Below are 24,058 nucleotides of genomic sequence, written 5' to 3' on the forward strand. Positions count from 1 at the left end.
CGGTCTTCTCCTACCGGTCAGTGAATAATCCGACTCCGGCCGCAGGAGACGCTTCACAAACGCCCCCATCTTCCCTCGGAAGGAAATGGAAATAAATCAAAAAGAGATTTACGTCGGGATTTGTTACTGACATCGCCTCGGGCCAATAACTATAGCGCAGCGGAGGCGTTTCGCTGTCGGTAGCTCAGCCGTTAAACTGTCTCAGCGCGACCATAGCAGAGTGTGTGTGTGTTCCTTTCATCTGCATTTCACTTCTCCCTGGGTCCACTCCTCCAGCCCTTTCTTCTATTGTCTAATCTCCTCTCCTATTAGATTTTTTTTCCCTCCTGTTCGTGAGATTTCCCACCTACCTGGCTTCAAGTAGCATCTTCGATCGAGCCTTTTCCTCATCCGCCCCGTTTTTATTCAGATATTTCCCTTCTCAGTCCTGAAGAAGGATCTCAACCGGAAATGTCGATTCTATTCGATATATGCCACCTAACCTGTTGGGTACCTTCAGCATTTTGTGAGTGTTGCTTTGGATTTCCAGCAGCTGCAGACTTCCTCTGGTTTGTGATGTATTCTCCGTCGTCACTACGGCCATCGGAGGCGCTGCGGAGATCTCCGTCAACCGGCGGCGATGTGCAGACCTCCGGCCGCTCGTGGCACTGTGGTAACCTGAGAGCTTCCAGTTGGACGCAGGCGCAGTGCCGACCCCAGGAGTCGTGGTTCTCCGGTGAGAAAGGGGCAGATGGCGGTTTTCTGTAAATCGGGGGCAGGTTGCGATGGGAAAGGGTCGGGACCGAGCTCTGTCGAACGACAGGAGGCTTCGCCTTCTCTGGTATCGTAGCCGCGGTTTTAGCTTTGCTCTCGAGCCCGGGCTGTGGGATCAATTAGTTGTTGCTCCCACAGCGGGGAAGGGGTTTGAGGTTTGGGGATCTGTGTGTGTGGGTGTGCAGAGGTGGACGTGTGGGTGCAGGGTGAGTGATCGGAAATGTGTTGGACGGTGGGCGATTGGGGGGGGGGGAGAGGGTAGAGTGGTGATGTGAGAAAGTGGGATGATCGGAGGTTCCGTGACCGGGTCAAATGAAGTAGGAGACAAGGGAGGATCTGGTCCATTGTATCGGACGCTCGCGTGTCCTTTCAGGAAGCAACAACTCTCTTTTCATATTAATCACTGACTGGTCTTGCTGTTAACATTATGCTTGTTACAGAGCCCCAGAGTCTGGGAACAGCTGTCACCGTCATGGGCTGCGAGTGTAGATTAGGAAGTGGGTGGGGAGTTGGGGCTGGTCTATGACTTCTGCATCAAAGAAGGACAAGGGGTTGTACAGCGGATTCAGATTTGTTAGCATATCTGCAGTTACAATGGGAAAGGGAGAAAGGAAGGTGCTGAGGTGGGAGATTTAACCAGTGAAACATGTTCAGGGCTGGAGGGGTATAGGAGCTGTTTGATAGATCGTTTTAATTGTTTTTGTTTTATATAATCTCACAAATGGTGACTGAGGATGAGGCTTGGTGATGGAGGATACCCAGAGGTGAGCAGGTCAGAGACGGTATCAGGAGAGTGACAGTGTTGTGATTTCCTGTGTCACGGGTGTAGACAGACGTCTCATGTGAGCAGTTTGTGAAGGTGCAATTGTCAGTTGTTCAGCAGAACTCTTTTGGTGTTTGTATTGTCTAGCTGATCTGAGGCCGTGTGAAGAGCCATTGCGATCACATCTGCCGTAGACCTATTGTGATGATGGGCAAGTTGCAGTGGGTCCAGGTCCTTGCTGAGGCAGGAGTTCACTCTCACCATGAACAACCCTTCAACATTTCATCAGCAGAGATGTGACAGCCACTGCACGACAGTCATTAAGGCAGCTCACATTGCTATTCGTGTTATTTGTCATCTGTAATCAGTAGTTTGCTTGAGAATGTACAGGGTATGGATCGTAAGTTCATAGCAAGTAAGTTCAAACAATTACATTTTTGAAAAATACTAAGTATAAACACCCTCTCCATTTCCTTGTCCCCAATTAGCCTCGCCCCATCCCTTTATTGCCTTCCTTCTCTGCCCCATCCTCCCTCACACACCCACATTGGACATAAGTTCAGAGTGAAAGTGAATTATTTGAGGGGAATCTGAAGGGGAATTCTTCACTCAGAGTTTGGTGGGAGTGTGGAATGAGCTGCCAGTGAAAGTAGTGGAAGTGGGTTCGATTTAGACATTAAAGAGAAATTTGGGTGATGACATGGATGGGAGGTGTATGGAGGCTGTGGTGCAGGTAGTTGGAACTAGGCAGTAAAAACAAAAACAGGTCAGCATTGACTAGAAGGGTCAAAGGGCCTGTTTCAGTGCTGCTGGGCTCTGTGACTCCAATAATATGATTTGTAATTTCCACGGTCAGTGCTTTGCTGCTAATGACTGAACCCAGAAATTTACAGAATGGGTGAGGAGGCTGCCCAGTGACTGTTCCTGTGCTCAAAGTCACTGGGACGTCCCATCACTGAGCTGATATTGTCTTCTCCATTCTCTTTCACTCAGTCTGTCACTCATTGTTTACAGGAAATTACAGAACTTATGGAGAAGGGAACCCTGACAGAGGATTCCCCGCTCTTCCTCAGCCTGGTGATGGGGAAAGGCTCCCAGTCCCAGGGAGTGATGTGGGAATTCTTTGTGGAGTGAGGAATGGGTTGGCAAAGTTGGACAAAATGCTGAAATAAGTTCTGGAGCTTGGTACGGTAAAACAACACACTGAAATGAAAATCACATTGAAACATTGTAAACTGAACAATGTTATAGAATGTTGACCTAGGACATAGACCAGTACAGCACAAGAACAGACCTTTCGACCCTCAATGTTCATTGCTCTCTGAAAATGGCAAAGTGAACTAATCATCAAATGGCTGACTAAACTAATCCAATATTCAGATGCAATATCCATATCCCTCATTTTTCCTCACATTCATGTGCCTATCTAATAATGTCTTAAAAGTCCCTACTGTAGCTGCCTCTAACAAACCCTAGGTACTTCCAGACACCAACAAATCTTTGTAAAGGAACTTGCCTTTCACACAGAGATTGCCTTTCTCCTTTGAACTTGCTTCCTCTCACAGTGAATGCATGCCCTCTGGTACTGGACATTTCAACCCCTCAAAAGGGATACAGTCTGCCTACTCTATCTACATCTCTCCTAATCTTATAAACCTCTATCAAATTTCCTCTCAGTCTCCATTGCTCCAAAGAAAACAGCCCAGGTTTGTCCAACCACATGCCCTCTAATCCAAGCAACATAATCGTAAACCTCCTTTGCACTCTATTCAAATCTTCAACATCCTTCCTAGAATAGGGTGACCAGACCTGTATGAAATGCTCCACATGCAGTCTAACTAGAGTTTTATAAGTTGCAACATAACTCCCTGACTTTTGAACTCAGTGCCTCAGCTAATAATGTCAAGTATACCATTTGCTTTCTTAACACCCCTGTCAATCTGTGTAGCCACTTTCAGGGAATGATGAATTTGGACACCAAAATCCCCCTGCTGATGGACGCCGTTGCATTTAACAGTGTACAGTACTGTCTGTTTACATTTGTCCTACTGAGGTGCACAACTTCACGTTTGGCCTGTTTAAAACTCCATCTGCCTTTTCTCTGCCCATATCTGCAACTGATAGACAGGATATACTGTATTCTCTGACTGTCATCTAGTTTATCCACATCTGTGGACATTTTCATCTGGGCTGTTTACATACATCACAGATGGCAGAGGTCCCAGTACAGATCCCCGTAGAACACCACTAACCCAGACCTCCAGTTAGAAAAGCTCTCTTCAACCACCAACTTTGTCTTCAATGTATAACCCAGTTCTGAATCCAATTCACCATGGATCCCGTACACCTTAATCTTTTGGATGAGCCTCCCAAGTGGGATATTGTCAAATGCCTCACAAAAATGTGTGAAAACAACTCCCTGAGCTTGACCCTCATCAATCATCCTCATCACTGCATCAATAAAATCAATCAAGTTAGTAAGACACAATTTGCTTCAAACAAAGCCATGTTGGCACCCCCTAATAAAGTTATGGTTTTACAAATACTCATAAATCCTGTCCCTACCACTGACAGTCTATAACTTCCAGGATTATCCCTGGTTCCCTTCTTGGTGGTGCAAAAATATCAGCGCCGGACTCTGAAGCGAAGGTTCCTGAGTTCCAAGTCGTGTTGAGCATCGAGCTAGCAAATCAGCCTCATAAAAACAGGAATAGCTTGCTACGGAAACAATGTCATGACGGTGCCCCGATAACTCCACTGCTGAGTTGAAGGCTATTCTTCTTTTCTTTTCTGCTTGAATAATGACTGCTCAACAGTCCGCCAGGACCTCGCTGGTGGCTAGGGAGGGCACAAAGATATTGACCAAGGCCCCAGCAATCTCTTCACTTGCCTCTGTCAATAATCTGTGGTGTATCCCATCTGGCCCTGGGGTTTATCTTCCTTAATACTATTTAAAAGCCCAAATCTACCTTCTCAATTACTTCAAAATACTCAAGCATATTAATACTCTTTGCCTTTATCTCCACATGCTCCACGTCCTTGTCTTTGGTAACTATTGATGTAAAGATCTCGTTATAAACCTCAGCAACATCCTTTGTATCCAACCAAATGTTCCCCTCTCCCTTTGTCCTTGAGTGGTCCCACCCTCTCTGTTGTTATCCTCTTGCTCCTGATGTATGTATGGAAAGCTTTGAGATTCTCCTTAATCAGACTTGCCAAGAAGTTTTTATGGGCCGTCATGGTTTTCCTAATTCTCCTTGAGATATTTTTCTTCCTTTGAGTTCTTTTCTGGCTTCATATTAATCCTCAAAGTCTCTGATTTCAGCTTCCCAAGCTTTACCTATTTTCCATTTGATTCTGGACTACGTTCATGAAATCCCTCAACATCCCTGGTTCTCTTCCTTGCCATCCTTGTCCTTCCTTCTGACTGGAACATACCTGTTCTGTACTGTGTGTAGTTAGACTTCAAACACCCTCCACATGTTGGATGTGGACTTGCCCCAAAACACCTGTTCCCCATTAACTCTCCCTCCTTCCTGCCTAATCTCTCGCAATTTGCCCTGCTCCAGTTTAATACTCACCAGCAAGATCTATGCTTATTCCCGCTTGTACTTTTCATTCTCCCCATACTTTCCTCCATTCACCATAAAATTACTTCCAGTCATAACCACCATTTCTGCCCTGTCTCTATCTGTCCACTCACTCGACCTACTGTATGCCTCTGATCACCTTGTACACTTCTAATGTGGCTGACACCCAATTCATCATCTAAAAGTGCCCATCAACATGTGAAGAAACATTGCAGGATCTGTAGATGTGGACCCTATCATCCCTCTGTTCCACCACACTGCTAACAATCCTGCTGTTAACCCGGTACTCTGCCTTCAAATTCATCCTTCCGAAGTGAATCATTTCGCCACTTTCAGTGTTGAACTTCATCTGGCACTTCTCATCCCTGTTCTGCATCCTGTCAATGCCCTGTTGTAACCTATAACAATCTTCTACACTAACCACAACTCTAGAAATCTCCATATCAGCTGCAAACTTACAAATTCCACCCTTACACTTTCTCGAAGAAATATTATTTTAAAAAATACACTAAAAAATAGGGGATCACAGAACAGATCCCTGCATCTCACCACTGGTTACTAACCTCCAGAGAAAAAACACTCTCTGCATAATTATCTTCTGCCTTCTGTGGATAAAAAAACAATTTCGAATACACCACACAACTTTCCCTGGATACTGAAATAGCTTATCATGTTGAAACCTATCAAATGCCTTATTAAAATCTATTTTTACCAGATCAACGTCTCTACTTTTATCAGTGTGCTTTTTCAAATCCTCACAAAATACAGCATGGCTTCTGAGACATGACCTGCCCCTCTGAAAGTCATAATGGCTATTTCAAATCAGGTCTCCAAATTCTCATACATAATGTCTCTAAAAATCTTTTCCAATAGTTTGCACGCAGAGGTAAGTCTGACTGGACTATAATTTTCAGAGTTATCTACTTTTTTTTAAACGGAGAAATAATATTTTCCACATTCCAAAGCTCTGACACTACTTCCCTGGCCAGTGATAAAGCCATCTAACCCATGCTTCCCGCAGTGACCTGGGGTATATTGTAACTACATGAGTGCACTTACTTATCCTGATGATTTTCAAAAGTTCCAGCACATCCTCACTCTTAACCTCGACATGTTTTCTCACATCAGCCCATTTAATGCTGTCCTCACAAACGTCACAATCCTGCTCACTGGTAAATACTGAAGTAAAGTCTTCATTCAGGACCTGCCCTACCTTCCCTGACAATGCGTGTTTCATTTTTTGTCTAGACCAGTTCCTATCTTCAAACTAGTTATTCTTTTCTTCTTCACATAAATTAATAATGTTTTGGACATTTCCTTAATCTCAGTTGCTAAGTACTTTCTTTTTCTTCTTCATGTGCCTTGGGCGTTACACACTTGGGCGGTCATGGTTTTCCACATCGAACGATCCCTCACAGCGTCAGTGATGTTTTGCACATTTAGATCTGTAGGTTCATTCACAGTGTCCATATATTTTCTTCTTTGCCTTCCTCTTCCGCGTTTCCTGGGCATACAGCCGTGTACTGTAAGGCATTCTATTTGTCCCTTTCTGATGACATGGCCCAGGAATTTAAGTTTCTTCTCATTTAATGTTCTCATTAAAGATCTTTTTATACGGGCACATGGGAGTATTCTCTCATTGGTTACCCTATCTCTATATGATATTTTCAGCATTCCTCTAAGAAACCACATTTCTGTTACTTCTTTGGAGTTCTGGTGTTATAGTCCATGTTTCGGAAGCAGACAGCAAGAGTGACCAGATGTAACATTTTAGTAGTCTAAGCCTTGTTGTCATACAAATGCATCTATTGGTAAAAATGGGTTTCATTTTTTGGAAGTTTGTTTTGTCAATGGCAATTCTTCCATTTATTTCTACTTCTAGTGTCTTGTGATATAAAGCTACCAAGGTAATTAAAGCTAGTCTTTTGTTCAATCTCTTGGTTACTGATGTACAATTGGCAGTTGGGAGAATCCTGCTGCTTTGATATTACCATACACTTGGTTTTTTTTACAGTTGATGGTTAGGCCAAAATCTGCATTTATTTGTACTACTTTGTGTTGAAGGATTTGTAGGTCTTCTGCAGCACTTACTATTTGCGAGGTATCATCAGCATATCTTATATTGTTGATGTAACACCTCCAATTTTTATCCCATCTAGGCCTTCTATTTCTCTGAGAATCATTTCAATGTAGATATTAAATAATTCCAGTGAGGCAACACATCCCTGTCTAACTCCTCTTTGAATTTTAGTCCAACTGCTTACATTATCATCAATTTTTACCACTACTGTTTGGTTCCAATATAAATTTTGAAGCAGTTGTTGGTCCCTTTTGTCAATGTTTAGTTTACTGAGAATTTGAAAGAATTTTTCATGTTGCACCTTGTTAAATGCTTTAGTGAAATCAATAAAACATAAAAAGACATCATTTTGATATTCATTTTCCCTTTCTGAAAGCAATTTGTAGTATGAAAATACTAGAAAGTACTTTCTAGCTCTCCTAATTCCATTTTTCTGTTCACAAAGTTGTGCCGAACATGTTCCTACCTTAGAAATTACTGGACTTCCCCATAGCCGTCTATTTTTCTAAGCTCCATGTACCTATCTAAAAGTCTCTTAAAAGATCCTATTGTGTCCTCCCCACCACCATTACCGGCAGCCCGTTCCACGCACTCACCACTCTCTGCGTAAAAATTTTACCCCTGACAGCCCCTCTGTATCAACTCCTCAGCACCTTAAACCTGTGTCCTCTTGTGGCAACAATTTCAGCCCTGAGAAAAAGCCTCTGACTACCCACACGATCAATGCCTCTCCTCATCTTATACACCTCTATCAGGTCACCTCTCATTCCACATCTCTTGGCAACCATGGTTCTTTCACCCTACCATCCTTTCCCTGCCTCACTGGGACAAACCTATCCAGGACCCCAAGTAAATGCTGCCTACAATGCTTCCACATTTCTGTTGTGCATTTCCCAGAGTGCATCCGTTCCTGATTTAAGCTCCGAGGTTTCAACCTGGGAACATTTTAATTCCACTTTCCACAATTAATTACTTTGGGTCTGGCACAGAGCTGCGGGAAGAGACCGGAGCGGTGGGATTCTTTTGAGGCTGACATGGGCTGTTAGACCATAAGACCATAATATATTGGAGCAGAATTAGGCCATTCTGCCCATCAAGTCTGCTCTGCTGTTCTATCATGGGCTGATCCATTTCATCCAGTCATCCCCACTCACCTGCTTTCACCCCATATCCTTTGATGCCCTGGCTAATCAAGAACCTATCTATCTCTGCTTTAAATACACCCAATGACTTGGCCTCCACAGCTGCTTATGGGAACAAATTCCACATATTTACCACCCCCTGACTGAAGTAATTTCTCAGCAACTCAGTTCTAAAAGGTCGTCCTTCAATCCTGAAGTTGTGCCCTCTTGACTTAGAATCCCCTACATGGGAAATAACTTTGCCATATCTAATCTGTTCAGGCCTTTTAACATTTAGCATGTTTCTATGAGATCCCCCCTCATTCTCCTGAACTCCAGGGAATACAGCCCACGAGCTGCCAGACATTCCTCGTACAGTAACCCTCTCATTCCTGGAATCATTATCGTGAATCTTCTCTGAACCCTCTCCTATGTCAGTATCTCCCTTCTAAAATAAGCCCAAAATTGCACACAATATTCCAAGTGTGGTCTCTTCGAGTGCCTTATAGAGCTTCAACATCATATCACTGTTCTTATATTCTGTACCTCTAGAAATGAATGCCAAAATTTCATTTGCCTTCTTCATAACTGGATCAAACTGGCGGATAACCTTTTGGGTTATCTTGCACAATGACTCCCAAGTGCCTTTGTGTCTCTGCATTTTGAAGTCTCTCCGCATCTAAATAATTGTCTGCTCGTTTATATCTTCCACCAAAGTGCATGACCATACACTTTCCAACATTGTATTTCACTTACCAGTTCTTTGCACATTACCCTAAACTATCTAAGTCTCTCTGCAGGTTCTCTGTTTTCTTAACACTACCCGCTGATCCACCCATGTATATATCATTGACAAATTTAGCTACAAATCCATTAATACCATAGTCCAAATTATTGACATACATTGTAAAATATTATGGGTCCAGCAATGACTCCTGTGGAACTCCACTGGTAACCGGCAGCAAACCAGAACAGGATCCCCTTATTTCCACTCTCTGTTTTCTGCCGACCAGCCAATGCTGCACCCATGCTAGTAACTTCCCTGTAATACCTGGGCTCTTATCTTGCTAAGCAGCCTCATGCGTGGCACCTTGTTAAAGGCCTTCGGAAAATCCACGTACACCACGTTTACTGCATCTCCTTTGTCTACCCTATTTGTAATTTCCTGAAAGAATTGCAGTTGGTTTGTCAGGCTGAATTTTCCTTTCAGCTCGCTTTGGCCTATCTTGTCATGTACCTCCAGGTACTACATAATCTCATCTTTAACAATCGATTCCAATAACTTCCCAACCACTGATGTCAGGCTAACAAGTCTATAGTTTCCTTTCTGCTGCTACTCACCCTTCTTAAATAGCGGGGTAACGTTTCCAATTTTCCAGTCATCTGGTACAATGCCAGAATCTATTGATCCTTGAAAGATCATCGTTAATGCCTCCACAATCTCTCCAGCTACATCCTTCAGAACCTGAGGGTGCATTCCATCAGGTCTAGGAGATTTATCCACCATCAGACCATTAAGCTTCTTGAGCACCTTCTCGGTCATAATTTTCACTGCAGAAACTTCACTTCCTTGACACTCTTGAATGTCCAGTGTATTGCAGATGTCTTCCACTGTGTAGACTAATGCAAAATGCATATCTAGTTCCTCTGCCATCTCTACATCTCTCACTGTAATATCTTCAGCATCATTTTGTATTGTCCTGTATCTACCCTCAACTCTCTTTTATCCATTATATACTTGAAAAAAACTTTTAGTATCTTATTTGATATTAGTCGCCAGCTTCCTCTCATAATTCATCTTTTCCTTCCGAATGACCTTCTTAGTTTCCTTCAGCAAGTTTGTGAAAGCTTCCCAATCCTCTGTCTTCCCACTAACTTTGGCTTCCTTGTATGTCCTCTCCTTTGCTTTTACTCTGGCTCTGACTTCACTTGTCAGCCATAGTAGTGTCCTTCTTCCCTTTGAAAATTTCTTCTTATTTGGAATATACCTGTTTTGCCCTTCCCTCACTTTGCGCAGAAACTCCAGCCATTGCTGCTCTGCTGATCTTTCTGCAAATGTCCGTTTCCAGTCAACTTTGGCCAGTTCCCCTCTCATGCTATTGTAATTTCCGTTATTCCACTGAAATAATGACACACTACAATTTAGTTTCTCCTTCTAAAATTTCAAAGTGAACTCAATCATATTGTGATCACTGTTCCCTAAGGGTTCCTTAACCTGAAACTCTCTTATCACCTCCAGATCAGTGCACAACACCAAATCGAGTACAGCCAATCCCCTAGTGGGCTCGACAACAAGCTGTTCTAAAAAGCCATCCCATAGACATTCTCCAAATTCTCTCTTTCGACTTCCAGTAGTGGCTTGTTTTTCCAAATCCACTATCATGTTAAAATCTCCCAACGATTATCATGACATTGTACTTCTGACACGCCTTTTCTATCTCCTGCTGTAATTTGTAATCCACATCTTGGCTGCTGTTTGGAGGCCTGTATACAACTGCCATTGGGGTACTTTTACCCTTGCCATTTCTTAGCTCAACCAATCCAATCTTCAATCCACTTCCAATCCACTGTCATCCCTTTTTAATGATTTAATATCATTTCTTATACACAGGGCTACACCAACCCCCCCCCACCCCGCCTTCTAACCTATTTTTCCGATACACCGTATATCCCTGGACATTCTGCTCCCAATGGCAGCCATTCTTTAGCCAAGTTTCAGAGATGGTCACAACGTCGTATTTGCCAATCTGCAGCTGAATTTCAAGATCATCCATTTTATTTCTTAATAAATTCAAATATAACACTCTCAGTCCAGTATTTGTTGCTTTCTGTTTTAATTGCACCACAACTCTATTGCCCTGTAACTCATGCCACTGGCTTTGATTAAGCTTTATCTCCAGCCTGTTCTTTCTATAATCTCTGTTGCATGCTACCTTTGATTTATTTCTGTTTTCCCCTTCCTCAGCCCAGTACTGCAGTTCCTAGCCCTCTGCCAAATTAGTTTAAGCCCTCACTAACAGTTTTATTAAAACTGCCCACCAGGATATTGGACCCTTTGGTTCAGGTGCAATCTGTCCTTTTTGTACCGGTTGTACCTCCCCTGGAAGAGGCCCCAATAATCCATGAATCTGAAGCCCTGCCCCCTGCACAAGTCTCCTAGCCACACATTAATATGCCTGATCATGCTATTCTTTCATCACTAGCACATGGCGCAGGCAGCAGTTGATGGCCCTGTGGCCAAATTTACGAATGAGGTTGAATATTGTAAGGACTGGATAGAGAGGTCATGAAGGGCTATGATATCTGGTTATCACAATGTCATAAATACAACTTGAACATACAAACTACAGGCTTGCTCCGTGGCTTGAGGTTTTGAAATGGAGAATGATGCTTTATTCACAAAATCCTCATAGCCCGCAGTGACTGTGCACTGATCCCAGCAATGAAACCCGCCACTGCAGCCCCAAAGTGCACTATGTATCGATGGCAAAGCTACAAAATTGCATGTCAATAGCCTCCCCTCCCCCAACTTCATTGCTTCTGCATCACCAGCAGACTAGGACATCTCACATCTCGCTGTCTCCACCACAACATTAAACTGTGAACAACTGTGGTCAGGGACTGATCTCTGGGGTACTCCATGCACTACCTCCTTCCAGTCTGAAAACAACCCACTCATCCAGCCACACACTACTGGCAGTTTACTAATCTCCAACGAGAAAGCCTAATCGCCTACTCCTGAGGTTCAATAACATTGCTGACTCTGAGTTTACCACCGTCAGATGCCAGGAGGGACATAATAATCAGAAACTCTCTAGTCACAGCAGTATAATTACAACGTGATCTTAGTGGGTGTGTGGCGCATGCTCAGAATGTGAAGGAAACAGACAAACGGAGCCAAGTCACAGACTGATGAAGGGGAGGTCTACATTCTGCTACAGAGAGGGAAGCAGATAATTTGATATTTTGCCTGAAGCCAGATCTGTAGCCGGTTAGAAGATGAAGTCTTGTTCCTCCAAATTGTTTTGAGCTGTGACTGTGTTTTTACAGAAGGCACCATGGAGACTAAAATTATTTGAGTTGAAATTTTGTCCTTCACCAACTGATAGCAGTGAGGTGTCATTCACTGGCCCTCATTTTGGAAGGGATTCAGTCGGCCATCACAGATACTCCAACAGCTTCACACTGGGAAGCGGCCGTTCACCTGCTCCATGTGTGCGAAGAGAATCATTCAGTTAACCCACCTTGTGATGCTCCGATGAGTTCACAGTAAGTGGAGGCCACTTCTCTGTCCAGGGTGAGCAAAGAGTTTTTCTTAATCATCCCAGCTGCTGCAACACCAGCAACTTCCATCAGGGAGGAAGTTCAAATCAGCTCGGTGTGAAATGTTTAAACATCACGGTGACTGAAGGCAGCTGCAGGTTCCTGAGGGACTGTTACTCTCAGATTCCGCAGTCCTTGCAGCTGCTCGTTGGACCCAGGACTGAACCCAGGTCACTGAGCATTGGAGGAGTCCGTTCTGCTGATTTTAGTCTTAAACTAGACTAGTGTTTAATATTGTGGATCTGTGAAAGATAAATCAGCTCTGTTTCAAATCCCGTGTTGCAGGCATTTACTGTCTCTACCACACTCACGATGTACACTAGAGAGGCCACTCTGTCCATCCGGTCCCTGCCCATGTTTCTATTCCATATCAGTATATCAAAACCTATCCCTGCCGTTCCCCTCTCATTCTCCCTATGATGACAGGTTGCAACTAGTCATCATTCTGTGGGAGAAGTGATTTCCCTTGAATTTCATAGAATCACAGAAATCTACAGCACATTACAGGCCCTTTGGCCCACAGTGTTGTGCCGACCATGTTACCTACTCTTAAAAACTGACTAGAATTACCCTACTGCATAGCCCTCTATTTTTCTAGGCTCCATGTACCTGTCTGAGAGTCTCTTAAACTACCCTATTGTATTCGCCTCCACCATCATTACCTGCAGTGCATTCCACACATCCAAGTCTCTTTGTGTAAAAAAAAACTTAGCTCTGATATCTCCTCTGTACCTACTTCCAAGCAGCTTGAACTTTTGCCCCCTCGTATTAGCCATTTCAGTCCTGGGAAAAGGCCTCTGGCTATCCACACGATCAATGCCTCTCATCATGCTATGAATTTCCTGCATGATTTTCTCTGGGCTGAATAAGACGATGAGCTCACTGTGGTTTTAATGTTCTTCAAGGCTCTGGACCTAAGGTGGTTATGCTCTTTCTTCACTGCTCTTTTCAATGTTTTGTGTCATTTTCACTGATTTCAAAGGACTGCGTCTCAGACAGTTGGGTTGTTGCAATGTGTCTCTAAAGTCTGACAGCAGACTAAGTGAGTGAATCTTTGATGGAGCAGAGTCAGAAACCAAAGAGTTGCCAGCCTGAGTCAGGGCTTTGGGGCTCCAGAGGGAGATGGGATTCCAGAGTTCTAGGACTCCAGACTCCAGAGAGTTATTAAGGAGGAAGAGGAAGAGGAATCAGACCAGCAGGATGTGGCTACAAATGAAAGATCAGAAACATTGTGAAACTGATTGATTGAAAAAAATTGTGGTTAATTTCTGCAAAATACTGGAGGAAATCAACATATCAAGCCACAAATGTGAAGTGGAATAAATAGACAACATTTAGGCTGAGCCACTTCGGCACGCATCGACTGTGTACTCCTCTGCTTAGTTGTAGCATGAACCGCAGGGTTCTTCCAAAGTTGTGTGTGTACGTCTGTACTTCCAGCAACTTCAGAATCTCCTGTGTTTTATATCTGCATTTGTAAGAGGATTGTACTTTGGCATTAGACACGGGGATGCCTGTTGATATTGAGTGTATTGTTTATGGGAGCCGTCACACAAAAAAAACTGAGGTGTGGACACGGAACTGGTGCTTGCAGAAACAATAGGGTGTTTTAAGAGGCTCTTGGATAGATACATGGCGCGTAGAAAAATAGAGGGCTATGGGGAACTCTAGGTAATTTCTAAAGTAATGTTTGGCACAACATCGTGGGCCGAAGGGCCAGTATTGTGCTGGAGGTTTTCTATTTTTTTTCTATATTGGAAATCCAAAAAACACACACAAAATGCTGGAGGAACTCAACATTATTATTCTTTTCCATGGATGCTGCCTGACCTACTGAGTTCCTCCATTATTTTGTATGTGCTCCTCATTCAACCTCCTCTTGTTCTGGACTTTTCTACCTGTGAGAACATGTTTTGACCCATTGTTTCTGGACACATAATGATATCAAACTCCTTTGTTCTGGGCAACAAGTAGCTTTCACATCACAGATGAGCCAGACTTCAATGAGACAGACGACTGCCCTTCCCTTCATATTCATTGGCATTGCCATCAATGAGTTCACCACTGTCAGTCACCGGGGGAGGGTTCAGGGGAAATATTTATGTACAATACAGAAACTGGTGTTACCTCTGTGTATTTTGGTGATTGATAAGTTGCTGGAGACTTTGCAAGTGGGAAGAAGTAGAGTGATATTTGGAAATCTGACTTTTTAAAGCATCATTTAGCAAACAAATCACATATAGACTTGTAAAAGCTCTGGTGAAAAAATCCTTCATTACCTGCTACATAGGTTGTGTGAGAGTGCAGATGAATGCGATCGAACCCAGAGGAGATCAAAGTTCTTATTGACAGTGATTTGTTAGCTGTTGAAACGAGTACCTTGAAATATAAAATACATTGCGCACCATGTTGTCACTGGGTAAAAATTGCACAGCGCAGGATTTTTCTGCACATATTTCAAATTAGTAGGGAGATTGGTGGGATGGTGTGGAGATGCCAAAGGAGACTAATATCCTAGTGGTAAGGCTTGCTAGTGCTACCCTGTGGGGTGGGTGGTTAAACTGAAGTTGCAGGGAAGATTGGAGCCAGAATGACTGAACAGGTAGTGGAGAGGGTGAATTGACTTTATTACTTACATCCTTCATATACATGAAGAGTAGAAATCTTTATGTTACATCTCCATCTAAATGTGTAATTTACAGTAATTTATAATAATTAATACGTACAATAGGACATTCATGTTAACATAGAAATACAATTAGATCAGCATGAATTAAGCAGTCTGATGGCCTGGTGGAAGAAGCTGTCCCAGAGCCTGCTGGTCCTGGCTTTTATGTTGCAGTACAGTTCCCCAGATGGTAGCAGCTGCAACATTCTGTGGTTGGGGTGACTGAGCTCCCCAGTGATCCTGCAGGTCCTTTTTACACAATTATGTTAATATTTTGGGTAGTGGAAAGTTCACATCTAAAGATGCACTGGGCTGTCTGCACCACTCTCTGCAGACTGCGACTGAGGGAAGTATAGTTCCCACACCAGGCAGTGATGTCGACTCTCAGGATGCTCTCAAGTGTGTCCCTGTAGAAAGTTCTTGGGATTTGGGAAACCATACCAAACTTCTTCAACAGTCTGACTTGAAAGGGGCGCTGTTGTGCCTTTTTCACCACACAGCGGTTATGTACAGATCAGGTGAGATCCTCGGTGATGTGTATGCGAGGAACTTAAAGCTGTTCACCCTCTCAGCAGCAGATCCATTGATGTCAAAAGGGTTTACCCTGTCTCCATTCCTTCTGTAGCCCACAACCAGCTCCTTTGTTTTTGCGACATCGAGGGACAGGTTGTTTTCTTGACACCAGTCAGTTGTTGTTCAGACCTCAGATAGAGTCAGCAATCAAGTGGTTGAGCATGGTGCGATGAATGTGCTGAGCTGTGTATATCACAATGCAAGAAGCATCGTAGGAAAGCCAGATGAGCCCAGGACAGGGAATTATGATATTGTCGCCATTATTGGGATTTGGCTGCACCCAACAGTCTGAGGTATTTAGAGGAACAAATTTGTTGACAGATTGCAGACTATGCCAAGAAACAAAGGTTAAGATTGTAAGCAATTATAAATTTCCATATATTAACTAAGACTCCCATACTGTAAAAGGACTAGAAGAGGTAGAGTTTGTCAAATGTGCCCTTAATCAGTGCGTAGAATTTCCGATGTAGAAGTGGGCAATAAGCAATTAGGAGATGATCCAGGGCAGTTGACAGAAATTAGTGTATGGGAACACTTTGTATCCAGTGATCGTAATGCCATGAGATTCCAAGTAAATATAGAAAAAAAAGGTCTGGGCCATGGGTTGAGATTCTAAATTGGAGAAAGGTCAATTTTGATGGTGTTAGAAAGGATCGGACAAGTGTGGATTTGGACAGGCTGTTTTCCAGCAGCTGAGTACTTGGTAAGTTGGAGGCCTTCAGAAGTGAAATTTTGAGGGTGTAGTGTTTGTATGTGCCTATCAAAATAAAAGTTGAAAGGTAACTGGTGCAGTGAACCTTGGTTTTCAAGAGATATTCAGGCCCTGGATATGTTGTTCCTCTAAATGCCTCAGGCTGTTGGGTGCAACCAAGTCTCATTAATGACTACTGCACAATATCATAATCCCATGCACTGAGCTCATCTGACCTTTGTTAGTCAGCTTCTGAGCTTCTGTTAGTTTTTGAAAACTTCCCAGTATGTTTTGCTCTATTATTTACCCTCTCTTTGGCTTTTATGTTGGCTTTGGCTTCTCATTTCAGCCGCGGTTGTGTCCTCTTGCCTTTCCAATGCTTCCACTTCTTTGGGATATATCGATTACTCACCTCTTGAATTGCTCCCAGAAACTCTAGCCATTGCTGCTCCATCATTATTCCTACCAGTCTCCCCTTCCAATCAAGTTTGGCCGGCTGAAATTTGGAGAAGGTCAGTACAGAAACATGCCATATGTCCCATCTAGACAATGCTGATAACATTTAAGCTGTCTAATGCAATAACCTGCACTGGGACCACAGCCCTCCATACTGCTACCATCCAGGTACCTATCAAACTTCTCTTAAATGTTGAATTCGAGCTCACATGCACCACGTGCTGGCATCTCATTCCACACTCTCACAATCAACTCAGTGAAGAGGTTTTCCAAATGTTCCCATTAAATATTCATTAAATGGGGAAGCCACTTAACCATGACCTCTGGTTGTCGTCCTGCCCAATCTCAGTGGAAAATGCCTGCTTGCCTTTACCGTATCTATACCCTCATAATCTTGAATACTTCCAGCAAATCCTCAAAGCAATGTACAATTTCCTTGTTTATGTTTAGAGCCTTTTTTAGGTGTATAAGATGATGAGGGGCATTGATTGTGTGGATAGCCAAAGGCTTTTCCCAGGGCTGAAATGGCTAACACAAGGGGCATTGTTTTAAGGTGCTTGGAAATAGTTACCGAGGGATGTCAGGAGTAAGTTTTTTACACAGATAGTGGTGGGTGCATGGAATGCACTGCCAGCAGCAGTGGTCGAGGCAGAGGGTCTTTTAACAGCCTCTTAGATAGGTACATGGAGCTTAGAAAAGTTGAGGGTTATGGGCTAGGGAAATTCTTGGCCGAGGAAGTTACATGGTTGGCATCAAGTTTGTGGGTTGAATGGCCTGGAATATGCTGTATATTTCTATGTTCTATGTTCTATGTTGAACAGCGAAATAACTTTGGGTATCCTACAATCTTCTTGATAACTCCCCCATCAATAAGGATGATTTAATTATCTCTGTTAAGGCCCCGACAATCTCTGCACTTGCATCCCATAGGGTCTGAGGGAGCACCTTGTCATAGGCCTCAGGATAGCAAACAGCTCCTCTTCTTTAATCTATACAGGAACCACAATTTTAATACTGCCTTTCCACACTCTCATATACCTTGTGTCCATCTCCTGAGTAATTAGAGATGAGAAAAATATTTAAGATCTCCTCCATCTGCTTTGGTTCCACACGTGGATTGCCATTCTGGTCTTCCAGAGGACCAACATTGTACCTTGCAATCCTTTTGCTCTTATTCTATCTCTAGAATCCCTGAGTATTATCTTTCATCTTTTCTGCGAGGGGAGTCTTATGCCTTCTTTTAGACATCCTGATTTATTTCTTATGTCCTCCCTTGCATTTTTTATACACCATAAGAGCCTGCCTGCCTATCCCTGTTATGCAACTACATTTTGTGCTTCACCAGGTTCTCAGTATCTCTTGAAAAATAAAGTTCCCTACAGTTTTCATCTTTACCTTTTACTCTGGCAAGCACATTCCCGCTTTGAACTTACAAAATTTCGCTTTGTAGGCCTCCCATTTACCAAGTACACCTTTGCCATAAAGCGGCCTGTCCCAGTCCGTAGCTGCCAGATCCTAGTGTCATAATTCCAGGTGTAGTTCCATGCCCTGAACACATCCGCTTTTCCTACACTTTGTATTGAAATATGCAGGGCTCAGTAATCCATATGAGCAGACAAAATATATGGGGGAGATTTTGTTTGCATCTGTATTTACTCAGGAAATGGACGCAGTCTATAGAAGTGAGGCAAAGCAGCATCAACTTCATAGACCCTGTACAGATTACAGAGGTGGAGGGGTTTACTGTCTTTATGCAAATTAGTGTGGATAAATCCCCAGTGGTTAACAAGTTGTTCTGCAGAGGACAAGTGCAGAAGTTGTCGGGGCCCAGACGCAGATACTTAAATAATCTTCAGTGACAGGTGATGGAGTGGAGGATTGGAGAAGTGTCAATGTTGCTCTGCTGTTCAAGGAACACTCTAAAAATAAACTAAGAAATTGTATGTTGGTGAGTTTGACATCAGTAGGGGGAAAGTTATTGGAAAATTATGTACAGGAACCAGACATATAAGTATTTGGATAGATGTGGACGGATTAAGGATAGACAGCATGGCTTTGTGCATGATAGGTCATGTCTAACCAATCTTTTAGAGTCTCTTGAGGAAGTTACCAGGAAAGTGGATGAAGGCAAGGCAGTGGATATTGTCTACATGGACTTTAGCAAGGCTCTTGACAAAGTCTCATATGGGAGGTTGGTCAAAAAGGTTCAGTCACTTAGCATTCAAGATGAGATAGTAAATTGGATGACACACTGTCTTCGAGAGAAGCCAGATTGTGGTAGCAGATGATTGCCTCTCTGACTGGGGGCCTGTGACTAGTGGTGTGCCACAGAGATCAGTGCTGTATCTGTTGTTGTTTGTCATTTACAAAGTTTGTATATCAGCAATCTGGATGTTAATGTGGTTAGCTAAATCAGCAAATTTGTGGATAACACCAAGACTTGGGGTGCAGTGGACAGCGAGGAGCACTTCATGGTTTACAGTGAGATCGGGAAAAATGGGTTGAGAAATGCAAAATGGAATTTAATGGAGACAATAGGGAATTTGATAGAGTTACAGACAGAAGGCTCTGTGGTCACGACAGGGTCTCCCAGATGGTTTGTTGCCTCACGGGTGCCAGGGTCAGGAATGTCTCTCATCGCGTGCACAGCATTCTGAAATGGGAGGGTGAGCAGCCAGATGTCATGGTACACATTGGTACCAATGACGTAGGAAGAAAGAGTGTGGAGCTCCTGAAGAGTGAGTATAGAGAGCTTGGTAGGAAGTTAAAAAGCAGGACCTTGAGGGTGGTAATGTCAGGATTGCTACCTGTGCCACATGCCAGTGAGGTTAAGAATAAGATGCTCTGGAGGATGAGCATGTGGCTGAGGAACTGGTGTAGGGGACAGGGTTTTAGATTTCAGGATCATTGGGACCTTTTCTGGGGCAGGTGGGACCTGTACAAGAGAGACGGGTTACACCTGAACTACAGGGGACCAATATCCTTGCAGGGACTTTTGTTAGTGCTATTGGGGGGAGGGGGGGAGGTTTAAACTAGATTTTCAGGGGGATGGGAGCCAGAGTGCCAGAGTAGATAGTGGAGCAGGGGTGAAAATAAATGATGTTAAAGTTTCATACATAAATAGAAGGGTTGCGTGTGGTGGTAATGATCTTCTGAGGTGTGTCTATTTCAGTGGGAGGAGTATTGTGGGGAAGGCTGACGAGCTGAGAGCGTGGATTGACACGTGGAATTATGACATTGTAGCCATTAGTGAAATTTGGCTACAGGAGGGGCTGGACTGGCGGTTTAATGTTCCAGGGTTCCGATGTTTCAGATGTGATAGGAGCAGAGGGATGAAGGGGTGGTGGGGGGTGGCATTGCTAGTCAGGGAAAATGTTAGGGGCTGGACTGGCAGTTTAATGTTCCAGGGTTCCGATGTTTCAGATGTGATAGGAGCAGAGGGATGAAGGGGTGGTGGGGGGTGGCATTGCTAGTCAGGGAAAATGTTACAGCAGTGCTCAGGAAGGACAGATTAGAGGGCTTGTTTACTGAAGCCATATGGGTGGAGCTGAGAAACAGGAAAGGTATGACCACATTAATCGGGTTGCATTATAGACCACCAAATAGTCAGCGAGAATTGGAGAAACAAATCTGCAGAGAGATAGCAGACAACTGCAGGAAACATAAAGTTGTGATAGTAGGGGATTTTAATTTTCCACGTATTGATTGGGACTCCCATACTGTTAAAGGTCTAGATGGGTTAGAGTTTGTAAAATGTGTTCAGGGAAGTTTTCTAAATCAATATATAGAGGTACCGACAAGAGAGATTTAGATCTCCTATTAGGAAACGAGTTAGGACAGGTGAAGAAAATGTGTGTAGGGGAACACTTTGGTTACAGTGATCATAACACCATTAGCTTCAACCTGATCATGGATAAAGATAGATCTGGTCCTCGGGTTGAGGTTCTAAACTGGAAAAAGGCCAAATTTGAAGAAATGAGGAAGGATCCAAAAAGCATGGATTGGGACAGGTTTTTCTCCGGCAAGGATGTCGTTGGTAAGTGGGAGGCCTTCAGAGGAGAAATTTCGAGAGTGCAGAGTTGGTATTGTTATGAATGAGGAACAACTCTGATGGGCAGAAGGGTGCAAAGTCGCCCCCCCCCGCCCCTTTTGGAGAAATCGCAAATCGCTACTATTTCAAGGCTACTACCAAGGAAATGAAAGGGACAAAAGGAAATCTGCCAAAGGCAGTTGTTATTGGCAACCGCTCATGAAAATTAATGAGAGAAGAGACACAGCTCAGGTTGGAATGTCTCCTATTGACAAAAGGGGAGATTTACTGCAATTGTCTCTTGGAGAAGGATTGTTTATTGAGTGCTGTCCTATTCATTGAAACCTCCCAGGGGGCAACCAGGGGTAGGCTGGTTTGATGGGTTGCATCATCCCAACCTGATTGACACCTGAGACCCCGTGACTAGGGATAAAAGTAGGGTCTGGGGTAACACCCCCTCAGGCGCACCAGGAGAGACGCTATGAGACCGGTGGGGGCTTGTGTGTGTGTCCACCCTTGCCTGGGTGACGAGTCCACCACGGAAGAACGGTCTAGCTAAAGGATGGAGGGGTCATACGTGAATGGCCACAACAACAACGGATCGATGGATCAAAATCGGAAAGGAAAGTTGGCAAGTCAATAGCTGTTACTGTTCTCTTTCTCTCTCTCTCTCTCCAAAAATTGCAACACAGCGGCCAACAACTGCATGAACTGAACTGAACTTTATATTTCCATCTGACAATTCATCAACCCCTAGACAACGATAGAGCTTATTTCTTATTGATTATTATTATACCCGCACTTTTAGGTTTAGTATTGATGACATATGTTATCTGTATATTTACATTGATATTATTTTTGTGTATTTTTACTAATAGATACTGTTGAAGATAGTATCACCAGACTCCAATGGACACTTCCATCTTTGCTGGTGAGACACACAGTTACGGGGTTCGTAACAGTATGTTCCTGTCAGGATTAAAGGTTAAGTGAATAAGGAACCTTGGTTCTCTAGGGATATTGGAACTCTGATAAAGAAGAAGAGAGAAATGTATGACATGTATAAGAAACAGGGAGCAAATAAGGTACTTGAGGAGTACAAAAAGTGCAAAGTATACTTAAGAAATAAATCAGGAGGGCTAAAATAAGACATGAAGCATCTTTGGCAGTCAAGATGAAGGATAATCCAAAGAGCTTCTGCAGATATATTAAGAGCAAAAGGATAGTAAGGGATAAAATTGGTTCTCTTGAAGATCACAGTGGTCGGCTATGTATGGAACCAAAAGAAATGGGGGAGATCTTAATTTTTTTTTTGCGTCTGTATTTACTAGGGAAACTGGCAGAGTCAATGGAAATAAGGCAAACAGGTAGTGAGGTCATTGACCCTATACAGATTGAAGAGGAGGAGGTGCTTGCTATCTTGAGGCAAATCAGAGAAGAAAAATCCCCAGGACCTGATAGGGTATTCCCTTGGACCTTGAAGGAGACCAGCGTTGAATTTGCAGGGGCCCTGGCAGATATATTTAAAATGTTGGTATCTACGGGTGAGGTGCCAGGGGATTGGAGGACAGCTCATGTTGTTCTGTTGTTTAACAAAGGCTCTAAAAGTAATCCGGGAAATTATAGGCCGGTAAGTTTGACGTTGGTAGTAGGTAAAATATTGGAAGGCTAAGAGATAGGATCTACAAGTATTTAGATAGACTGGGACTTATTAGGGAGAGTCAACAGTGCTTTTTGTGTGGTAGGTCATGTTTAACAAATCTGTTAGTGTTTTTTGAGGAGGTTACAAGGAAAGTTGATGAAAGGAAGGCAGTGGATGTTGTCTACATGGACTTCAGTAAGGCCTTTGACAAAGTCCCGCATGGGAGGTTAGTTAGGAAGATTCAGTCCCTAGGTATACATGATGAGGTAGTAAATTGGACTAGACATTGACTCGATGGGAAAAGTCAGAGAGTGGTAGTGGAGGATTGCTTCTGTGAGTGGAGGCCTGTGACTAGTGGTGTGCCACAGGGATCAGTGCTGGGTCCATTGTTTTTTGTCATCTATATCAATGATCTGGATGATAATGTGGTAAATTGGATCAGCAAATTTGCTGATGATACAAAGATTGGAGGTGTAGTGGACAGTGAGGAAGGTTTTCAAAGCTTGCAGAGGGATCTGGACCAGCTGGAAAAATGGGCTGAAAAATGGCAGATGGAGTTTAATACAGACAAGTGTGAGATATTGCACTTTGGAAGGAAAAACCAAGATAGAACATACCAGGTAAAAGGTAGGGCACTGAGGAGTGCAGTTGAACAAAGGGATCTGGCAATACAGATACAAAATTCCCTAGAAGTGGCACCACAGGTGGATAGGGTAGTAAAGAGAGTTTTTGGTACACTGGCGTTTATAAATCAAAGTATTGAATATAAGAGTTGGAATGTTGTGGTGAGGTTGTATAAGGCAGTGATGAGGCTGAATTTGAAGTATTGTCTGCTGCTTTGGATACAGGAAGAATATTAATAAGGCTGAAAGAGTGCAGAGAAGATTTATAAGGATGTTGCCAGGACTTGAGAAACTGAGTTACAGAGAAAGGTTCAATAAGTTAGGACTTTATTCCCTGGAACATAGAAGAATGAGGGGAGACTTGCTAGAGGTATATAAAACTATGATGGGTATAAATAGAGTGAATGCAAGTAGGCTTTTTCCACTGAGGCTAGGGGAGAAAAAAAAAACAGTGTTGAGGGTGAAAGTGGAAAAGTTTAAAGGGAACATTAGGGGGGGCTTCTTCACACAGAGAGTGGTGGGAGTGTGGAATGAGCTGCCAGATGAAGTAGTAAATACGGGCTCACTTTTAACATTTAAGGAAAACTTGGACAGGTATATGGATGAGAGGTGTATGGAGGGTTATTGTCCAGGTGCAGGTCAGTGTGACTAGGCAGAAAATGTTTTGGCACAGCCAAGAAAGCCCTAAAGGCCTGTTCCTGTGCTGTAATGTTCTATGGTTCTAAGTGTAAGGTGTTGCACTTGG

The 24,058-nt window shown here is 43.3% G+C and overlaps 1 protein-coding gene across 10 annotated transcripts in view; it reads left to right on the plus strand.

The window, feature by feature from the left end:
• Positions 1-664: 664 nt before the first annotated feature.
• LOC132394262 (zinc finger protein 229-like) overlaps positions 665-24,058 on the plus strand; it is a 32,622-nt gene continuing 9,228 nt past the window's right edge. For 2 of the 10 annotated variants that reach the window (XM_059970150.1, XM_059970160.1), the window contains exon 1: positions 2,531-2,701. The gene's annotated coding sequence lies outside the window, so the exon portion shown is untranslated. Of the gene's footprint in view, positions 716-769; positions 821-1,124; positions 1,932-2,530; positions 2,702-12,443; positions 12,577-20,503; positions 21,055-21,926; positions 21,980-24,058 lie in introns of those variants that run through there. The other 8 variants (XM_059970154.1, XM_059970158.1, XM_059970153.1 and 5 more) reach the window with 7 other exon arrangements.

The sequence above is a fragment of the Hypanus sabinus genome, chromosome 5, assembly GCF_030144855.1.
Source record: "Hypanus sabinus isolate sHypSab1 chromosome 5, sHypSab1.hap1, whole genome shotgun sequence".
In the NCBI taxonomy this organism is placed as follows: Eukaryota; Metazoa; Chordata; class Chondrichthyes; order Myliobatiformes; family Dasyatidae; genus Hypanus; species Hypanus sabinus.